Raw genomic sequence first — 9,919 nt, 5'->3', positions numbered from 1 at the left:
ACAATTCAGAGACACAGGCAGGGACAAAACGGGATGGCAAAGAAGGAAAGCACAGCCACTGGGACCATGACAGAACTATGCTGAGCTGTTCTAGTTAAGCAGTTTCCTGAATCAGGACCACTTGGCTCAGCCTTTTTCACACAAGGGTAAAACGGTGATTCCACAGGCAGCCAGAAGCATTTAAGCCCTCTCTAGTTTGAGGACAAGGTGAGGGTGGGATGAAAGGCTTTTGGCCATTCTGTGGTCCCAGCCATAGATGGGCTACACTGGCATTGCAGTCCTCTTTGTTGGGAATGCAAGGATATTTCACCTCCTTAGTTTGTGCCATCTCTGGATACCCTGGTGCATTCAAACTGGGTTTTCAAGAAGCGCGCTCTCTTCCCAAAGACAAATGTCTCTCTACAATTTTAGTTCTGCCTGCTCGTTCTTCTTTCTCAGCTCAACATTTGTCAGAACTCCTACCAGAGCAGAGGTGACCACTGTTCCCTATACACACAAACACAACAGGAGTAAAATACCTGGTCCCTGACCACAATTATTTCACTTGGCTCAGGAATACAAACTGCACATGCTGGAATAAAACACTGAAGTTAGAAGAAAGTGGCAGCTTTTCCTGAGCGTATTAATATGGCAGAAAGCATTGACATACCTCTTTTATGTCATAAAACACTTCCTTCATTGCTGCTACAATCTCTGGGCTGAAGTAGTTTGCACAAACTAAGCCACAGCCCCTCTGCACCAGAAGAGGTTGGATGATGCTGTTAGGAAATATATACTGTCCTAGCCTATGTTCAGGCCTTAGCCTATTGAACTATTTGGTATACTGCTTCCTATAGAACTTGCTTAGCCACTGCTTACATAGAACCTGCTTAGCATAACCCACTTAGCATAAGTAAGCTTCAGGCTGCAAGCTGTGAACTTTTGAACTTTCTGCCTAGTTAAGTAAGAAAGGTCCCCAGAGTTTGTTCAAGCCAGAAAATAAGGGAGCTTTGATCGTCAGCAGAAGCTGCATCCCTAGCAATAAGTTAAGAAACGGAACAGCATGTCTGAAGACAAGAAACAGCAGAATGTGAGAACTTACTAATGTTTTGGCTATTGCCAAGGATGCTTTTCAACTTCTCCGGTTCAGATGCAAAATAGCAGCTGATGGGCAGCACTTAGATTGATGTCCAGGCTGGTCAGTGAAAGACAAACAACCATCTGCAGAGGTAAGAAATGGCTCACCTGGCAGAAATGAAGGTATCCAATGAAGAACAGGAATTCCTCAGACTCTAATTTTACAAGTGGCACAAATTGACACAGGAGGGATGGGAAACTTAGATTGTAAGGATATAATTGACCAGGGCTGCTTTTTCTTGGGGTACCTCTTTGGAGACACCCAGCTCAAGCTGCTCTCCATACTGCTGTACTTTTCAAATAAATTATTTAAGAGGAATTTCTGGAATTCACCCCTGAGAATCTGCTTTGGGAAACGTAGGGCAAATAAACAAGGAGGTGGGAGGAGACAGAGCTGGGACAGCTGACCTCAACTGACCAAAGACATATCCCATACCATAAGATATTGTGTTCAGCAATAAAAGCTAGGGAAAGAAGAAGGAAGGGACTGACATTCAGAGTGATGACATTTGTCTTTCCAGGGAACCATTAGATGTGACAGAAATGTGCTTTCCTGGAGATGATTGAACACCTGTCTGCCCATGGGAAGTAGTGAATTAATTCTTTATTTTCTTTGCTTGTGTGCGAAGCTTTTGCTTTACCTATTAAACTGTCTTTACTGAGTTTTCTCACTTTCACCCCTCTGATTCTCTCCCTTATCCCACTGAGGGGGGCTGAGTGGCTGTGTGAGTCTGAGCTGCCTACTGGGACTAGACAATGACAAGAGGTCATCTAGGAGGATTATTAGCAATGTTAAATCATATCAGCTGCAGCTTCATCTACCCAAATCTTCAAAATTTCAAAGGTAGGAGTTCCCAACACCTCTTTGGGTGACTCATTCAATTGCTAAACTACTCACCTGGTGACTTTTTTTTCTAATGTCCAATCTGAATCTCAGTAATATTACTGGAGAATTTTCCTCCATCTCAATATCATTCCTCTTTCAGATAGCTTCCATCATTATCAATTAAACTCCCACACTAACACATACCACCTTGCCCTTACATTTCCAAATGTTTAAATAGGACATACATCTATAATGCTCCTGTTAAATATGACCTAATTTGGTTCTAAGTTTAGCATTACCAGAAGGACAGTTTCAGGGCTGAGAATTTTATGGGTTTGTGATTCTGCAGTCATGTGTTTTTAAGAAATAGTTAGTATTCAAGTGCAACATTTTCAGTAAGACACTGAAGAACAGGATGTTTCAAAAGGTGTTTCCAGGATATCACTGTTTTCCAGTGTTTCTAGTGTTCCAAAAATTACCAAGGACCATCTCACACCAACTTGAATTTGTGATTGTTTCAGGCCAACCTGCATCACGGAACGCCCATGGAGTCTGCCAGGCACCTTCCAGAAACTAGACTATTGAGAGCATCACAGATAGACCCTGCAAAAGTCAGGAGACCTGAGTACTGGGAGCATAAACTGCAATACCTGACCTTCCAAACGTGAAAGAAGCAAGCTGGGCAAGTCCTATCTCTGCATTCTCAATGGAAAACAATAATCAAAAGAAACCCGCAAACTGTGAGGATACAACTGCACTGGGTCACACTGTGCAGCTCCCCTTGAAGCAAGCAAGACCTGTAATTATGTACTCACAGGAGAATATACCTCTGAGCTGATGCAGAGGTGCTTACAGTATAGTTTTACTTTAGAGGAAAAGAAGATCCAAACCACAAAATCCATGTTAGAAAGTCTTGATTATATATTCTGACAGAAGAAAAACATGAATAGGCATAAGGAGGCAGAAGATGCAGTGTAGGCGATCCTCAGCAAAGCACTTAACAGTGTCTCAAAAATTATGCTTGAAATATAACTTGGACATAATAAATGTGTTGAAAACAAGTATAATTGTATAAATGAACAGTAGCAGTGGGCTGCACTGTATCAGAGAGCATTAACAACACATTGGGGGTGATAAGAGCTTCTTAATTACCTCAATGTAAATACTCAGATTTCAAAAGAGGAAAGTGGCTGCAGCTGGGCAGCAAGAGGAAACAGAACGGTAGACAGAAGCTATGAAATCCATCTTGGAAATCCCATGAGGTATCTGGGATACCCACAAAATCTGATTCTTCACTGACCAGTACATCAAAACCACAGTTTCCAAATAATTTGGTATAATAAGGAGATGAGAAATAGCCCCGGGGATGAGGGGAGGGTCAGTTTGAATTTAGGAATGGCAGGTTGATACTGTCTCTGCAGCAGGCAGTAGCAAAACTCAATTCTGTGCTTCCTTGTACTGCTGTGGCCAAGCAGCACATTCATACAGACTGAGAGTAAAAATAGCACCCCATCAACACAGCCATTGGAAACATTTCATGGAGTGGATATCAAATAAATTTCATTTCATGGAGTGGGTATCAAATAACAATGCAAAATATAGAGGAAAGGTATCAAATAGCAATGCAAAATATAGAGGAATTGTAAACAGAAGCTAATAGTTTAAACGGGAGAAGGGTAGGACCATTAGAAGAAAGTGTCAAGAGATCTGGGATTAGCAATATTCTCACAGGTTGTGCATAAACTCTGTTACATGATATGGCCAAGTTGCCAGTATCCCTTGTAGGGTTTGTCTACATGAAACTTCCTTAACAACCGGGAAATGTATGAGTGGGCAGAGATACCCACTTAACCAGGGAGCTCCAGAAACAGCTTTACAGCCACATCAGAAATGAAGTGCCCAGAAGTCAATGAACTAATTTAAGATGCAGCTTCTCTGCAGACATAAGGTCCATGTCTACATAGTGCTGCAAATAGCAACATGGTATGGATTCTCCAGCTGGCACTGTGTAGACATGCCGCACAGATATATAGAGAGACTGTACCTCAAGTTACTGCATTGATTTTGGGAATCATCTGTATCGAAAGCACAGCAGCAACCTGGAACAATTCCGTTCAAGTGTGACAAAAAGACTTCAAGGGTTCTATTTATGAAGAAATTATTTCTGTCCATCAGTCTACCCTAATTTTATTCCCCCTTTTGCTTCCAGAGATCTACCCAGTCTCTCTCATATGGGAAGTAAAAAAGCTAAAGGAAGTGAAAGATAATTGTCATGCACTTGAAAGATACAAAAAGCAGGGTGGGGAACTAACTGTCATACACTACAGGGAAAAGTTACAGTAAAAAGGTATTGGAAAAAAAGAAAATTTAGGATGTCACACTTTCCAATGATTAAACCCTTTCTGAAAATATGTGGATGGCAAGGAAGATTGACAGGCTTTTTTTGTCTCTCATATAAAACCAGCACAAATGGGAACTCAAATGTCCCATGGGCAGGGGATTGAATTTGGATCTTTTAGATGAATCAGGAGTTACTCTTAGATGAGATGAAAATACTGTTTAGAATGGGTAAGCAGCAATTCATGGAGCAGTGCATTTCTTTATGCCTAATCACTATGCTGATGGTATTCCCATTGCTAGAAATTTATGGCTACATGCTATGTAAAGCCTGAAAAAGAGCAAAATAATAATAATTTAGATTGACTAAAAATTCTAAGTCAAAGCCCTTTTCAGCAGAAAGGTAGAATAAAGGTGAATTAGCTTGTCTATAAAACGTTGAGGTTTACAGACTTGTATTAGAGTTTCTAAGGCCCTTGGGATTTCTAAATTCCAGTAGGAATAAGTGTTGCCTCTTACTGCATCATGTAATGCAAACACAAGGCTTCCTTCAACTGCCACCAGTTTTACCACAGAAGGGCTATGTCAGCTGTTTTGGTCACATATCTATGGAATCAAGACTCCCCTGTTGACCCTCTAGTAAGTTATATTCTCTCTATGTCACAAGCTTTGTTATCTACCCCATAGCAAGCAGAGAAAGATGTAGCTGGGCTGGAGCTGGGAGAGGTGGTACCCTCTGGAGAAGCTGTGCCTGTGCTGCAGCAGGTCTCCACAACCCCATTCTTTGGGAGGGGAACAGGAAGCAGTAAATATGTTAAGAATCAGTTTCACAGGTGAGGACTTGTATAAACCAGGGTTCTCACTAAAGTCTGCTAAATGTGTGAAGGGTGTGGGATTTTTTGTTTTGTTTTTTTGTTGTTGTTGTTTTCAGCTCCCTCTCACCCTCAAAGAAAGGTAATTGTCAATAAGACTAGAAGTCAAAATTATTTTTGTGTTTAGGACTTTTCTTTTTTTTTTTTTTTTTTTGGCAGATAAATTTATCCTGACAACATCAGAAATTTGAGGTGTTTTGCTGAAAATTTCTTGAGAAAAGAAAAAGCATCTACTTCAAGTCATGGTTTTGTATGTTTCAAAAAGCTTTCCAGCTAGTTATCCCCAGCTGAGATTTTTTATATTGTTGAAAGTAAGTAAACTGAGGAAAGTGAAAGCTCCTCTTGCTTCTACTTCAGCTGCTGGTTTGTGAAACCACCAATATTCCAGGAAGGGATGCATCTAATCTTTTCCTTTAGGCCAAAGATTCATGTCTTTTCCTTACTTTGATCTGGTAAGCTGAGAAGTGAGCTCTGTGTGGTGATACAATCGTGTTTTGTGCGACTCCAGACCCCTTCTTTATTTTCTCTGACTCTTACACTCACATCAGACCTTCTGCAACCGGATTAAAAAAAAAAAAAAAAAAAAGAAAAAGAAAAAAGAAAAAAGAGCACCCCTCCTTCCACTCCTCTGGAAATTAGATTTCAAAAGATGCCCTAAATCAGAAGAATCTAAGCATCGTTTTTTCTTCTGATTCTGCAGAGACTGCTAGTCCCAGTTGAGGATGAAGCTCCCAGCCTATAACATTGTCCATGTTCTCCTTCATAGACAACGATTGACTAAAATGAAGTAATAACTGGTTGACAACAGTGCATTCCAGTGCAGAGTTTGTCCTTTCTCTTTGTCTGGATTTTTACATGGCAGGATCTGCTTCATACTGCCATTGACTCACAGCAATATTTCCACTGTCTCCTTGGGCTATGAGGACTGTAGTTTTTCAGTGTTTGCCTGAATCTCACACAGCAGTCATCTGCAATTATCAAAAACAGCAAACACAAATAATTAAGACATTTCCAGGACATCTAAGCAGAGTCTTCCTTGGGATGTGTGCCTCACACAGCTATGGGTAGACTTGTGGTCTGCACCATCTATGTGATACCATGAGGGAAAGAACACCTTTACCTCTGTCTTAAGTCCAACTCAGCAAGTTGGACCAAACAGTGTGGATGAAGGCATCCAAGTGATTTGACATTTTCAAAGGAAACAAGGGGCTTAAATATGACACCCTCTGTTCTGGTTCTATAATCAGCCTTGTAAAACCTGGGGAAGCACAACCAGTAGATTAACTCTGGCTGCACAACAGCTTTAAATACTTCAAGTATCTGATGTCATTACATTTACTTTAGTGTCTGACAACATTACACATACTGTGGCAGATTAGCCAGTGTCCTTAACCACCTCACTACCAATTTCTCCCAAATACGGTCCAATGCGAAGACATTTCAAATTTGATTGCACTGATGTGTCTTGACATGCTGTTTATGAATCACATGTTCCTGTTGTCTTCTCTAGTTCAGACTCACTGGCCAACCTCCATTTCTGCAATGCACTGCAGTCAGGAGTTCCTATAAAACTTTGACATAGAGGATATGGTTTTGTTAATGTGTAGTATTTTCCAACTCTGAGAATAGCAGAATCAAAAAAAAAAAAAAAAAAGTATGCTTATATATTCAAGTCTACTTATCTCAAACTTAAATTCTAAAGAATAATTAGTGTATATGTGTGTGCAGACTGAAGGGGTGGGAATGCTAGATGAATAACCTACACATCCATCTCCCCCCTCCTCTCTCCAACTTATTTTTGCTGCTGAAATCACCAGACCAATTTGCATCTACTGTAAACTGCAATAAATGATTGAAAATCAATGGATCTACAGCAGTTCCCATTACCTGAGAGTTTTATGCATTTAAGGCAGTTATAAATGTAGCAGGTTTTATTAGACTGCTGATCTACTGAAAGTCCAGTCCTGAGAAACTTTACTCCCAGAGTTAGCATCTTTGCTCTTATTTTAGTAATATTTATATATGTAAAACTACACGGAATAAACTCTATTTAAGTGAATTGAATCAGCATCAGATCAAATGGGTCTCCCTCATGTTAATAATTCCTTAAGGGACAAGAATCATGAAAGATTTTGCCTCCAGATTTTGCATTTTGGTTCTTGAGTTGGCCTCCAAAAGAATATGCGCGCGGGTGTGTGTTTGTGTGTATGTACCTCTATATATCAAGAGTATTTCTCATTAATATAACTACCTGGTTAACTTTTGAAAGAAACGCTGAACCTCACCTCCTAAGCTTTAAAGCAGTCTCTGTATACCAGAAATCAAGATGAGACTGCATATGAGAATATATATAATGTGACTTAGATGGTCCTACGTGTGTATTCACTGGGGTTCCTCTAATGACAGACAAACAGCTGGACTACCAGTCATATCAGCCAGAGACAGACTCCAAGCTACTAATCTGTCATGTTTGTGCAGAGACAAGCCTCCAAATGCCTCCATCTGAATGCATAGTTGCTTGTGATCACACTGTCCCACTTGTGATCACACATCCCACAGAGGATCAAAGGACTGGAGCATCTGCCATATGCTCTAGGAGAGGCTGAGAGAGCTGGGACTGTTCAGCCTGGAGAAGGAAAGGCTCAGAAGGACCTTACCAATATGTATAAACAACTGATGGGGGAGGGTGTAAAGAAGACAGAGCCGACTCTTTTCAGTGGTACCTAGTGATAGGACAGGGTCAATGGACACAAATTGATCACAAGAAATTCTGCCTGAACATAAGGAAAACACTTATTTTAATGTGAAGGTGGCTGAACAGTGAAACGTATTTCTCAGAGAGGTTGTAGAGTCTCCATGCTCAGAGTTATTCAAAACATGACCGGGGACAGTCCTTTACAACTGGCTCTAGGAGACCTTGCTTGGAGTATGGGGGTTGGACTAAACGATCTTGAGAGGTCTCATCCAAACTCAGCATTTCTGTGTTTCTCTACTACAGTTGAGCAAAAAAATAATGACTTTCAATATCTGGACCAACGCAAATGAAAACAGCACTGTTCCTCATCACTGGTTTTCCTGAGAACTACACTTGCTCATTGTGAAAGAATGCAAAGAGAATGGCAAACAGGCCTTTCTAGCACTCTGTGAGTCAATATATTCATTCCTCCCATATCATAAAACTTCAAGTACAGATGACCATGTCCTTGGAAAGCCAATGTGAAGAAGCAGAAAAAAGTAAATCAGCTTTGTCTTCCCTATATCATACTTTCCTCCTCTGCTTCCTGCCATGCTGCTCACCTGCATCACTCTAGAGCAATGATCCCTCCCTACTAGCCTGGAGGTTGTCATGACCCAGACCAGCTGCAGGACATCTAAATCACAGAGAAAGTATGGGAATAAGATGGAGTAAGGCCCTGTTCTTGCAGTTAACAAAGCATGTTGAGGTCTCTGAGAAAGGGTAAGTACCACAAGCTATGGAAATATTTGCATATAGCATCAATTCTGAAAATGGGAACACAAGGGATGGTGATGAGGGGAAACAAGAGGAAAGGTGGGCAAGGACACAATGGCCTACACAACTGTTCTTTATACCACACCATTTCTTCACCCTCCTAAGAGGACAAAACTCTGTTGACTCCATGAGCCACCTACGCAAAAGTCTATGTGGCCAAGAGCTGTAAGTCAAGTACCATGTTTCTTGGAGAACTGCAAAGAAGGGGAGCACTGGGAATGGTTTCCAGTCGTCTCTCCTTTCCATTACAAAATGAAGATGGGCATGGCATTCGGTTTTGTTGGCAACCCTTTCTCAGAGCAAATGGTTACCCTGGTCATTTGTGTTGGAGAGTGTATGTGTAGGCATGGCTTTTTTATGTATCTATGCATCCTAGAGACTGTGAAGACTAAAACAATTATTTGGTAGACTGTGACTTATTTATATTATCAATATAGTGTCTCTGTACAATATTTATGAGCAGAGAGATATTTACTGAATCCATTTCCTAGCAGACCTGTAAAAGGATAAATATCTTACTGCTTCTCATGAGCTTTACTTCATATTACTAAACATAAATCCTCAAAGAAAGAGTACAGCAAAGAATAAACCAGTCTTCTATACATCCTATAAAAAGTATTACCCTGGAAATGTTCAAACAAATGACACCTCTGTTTCCCTGTCATTCATAATTTCAGCTTCCAGAGAGATCCTATTCGGACAGGTTGTATGTAAATAAATGAGGTAGAGAGCTTTTCTCCTGTTTATCCATAAAACACTTGTCTCACTCCAGATGTTACTGAATAGAAATAATCACAGAGGGTTTTATTTTAAACACTAATCACCAAGATTATGAAAAAAAAAATTCCTTGTTTTAACTCATGTTTTCAGCATAGTTACACCCTGTTTTCTAGGGCTCCATTTTGCTTAGTGCTTCACACAAACAGTCCATGTCTTGAGTGGGTAACAACCATGCAAGTTTTATCTGAATTAACCACAGAACATCATTCAGAAAAAAGGGTCTGCTGTTTTTCCACATGTCATTGTTAATATAATTCCTGCTCAGTAACATATTAAGGGGTGCTGAACTCAACAGGAATTTAGGGCACTTGGAAAGATCAGCTCGGAAATGCATGGGTATTCACAGACAAATGCCCTCAATTGCTCTCTGCTGCCGTAAGCTGCTTTTGTACTACAATTTCATGGCTGATGCCTGCTCATTTTCTTCACACTGGTAATCTCATGGGGCCACTGGCTTCCCTGGAACTCAACCCATTT

This window comes from Streptopelia decaocto, assembly GCF_964273445.1.
Source record: "Streptopelia decaocto genome assembly, chromosome: 1".
NCBI classification, from domain to species: domain Eukaryota; kingdom Metazoa; phylum Chordata; class Aves; order Columbiformes; family Columbidae; genus Streptopelia; species Streptopelia decaocto.
Note: the sequence above shows the minus strand (reverse complement) of the source record.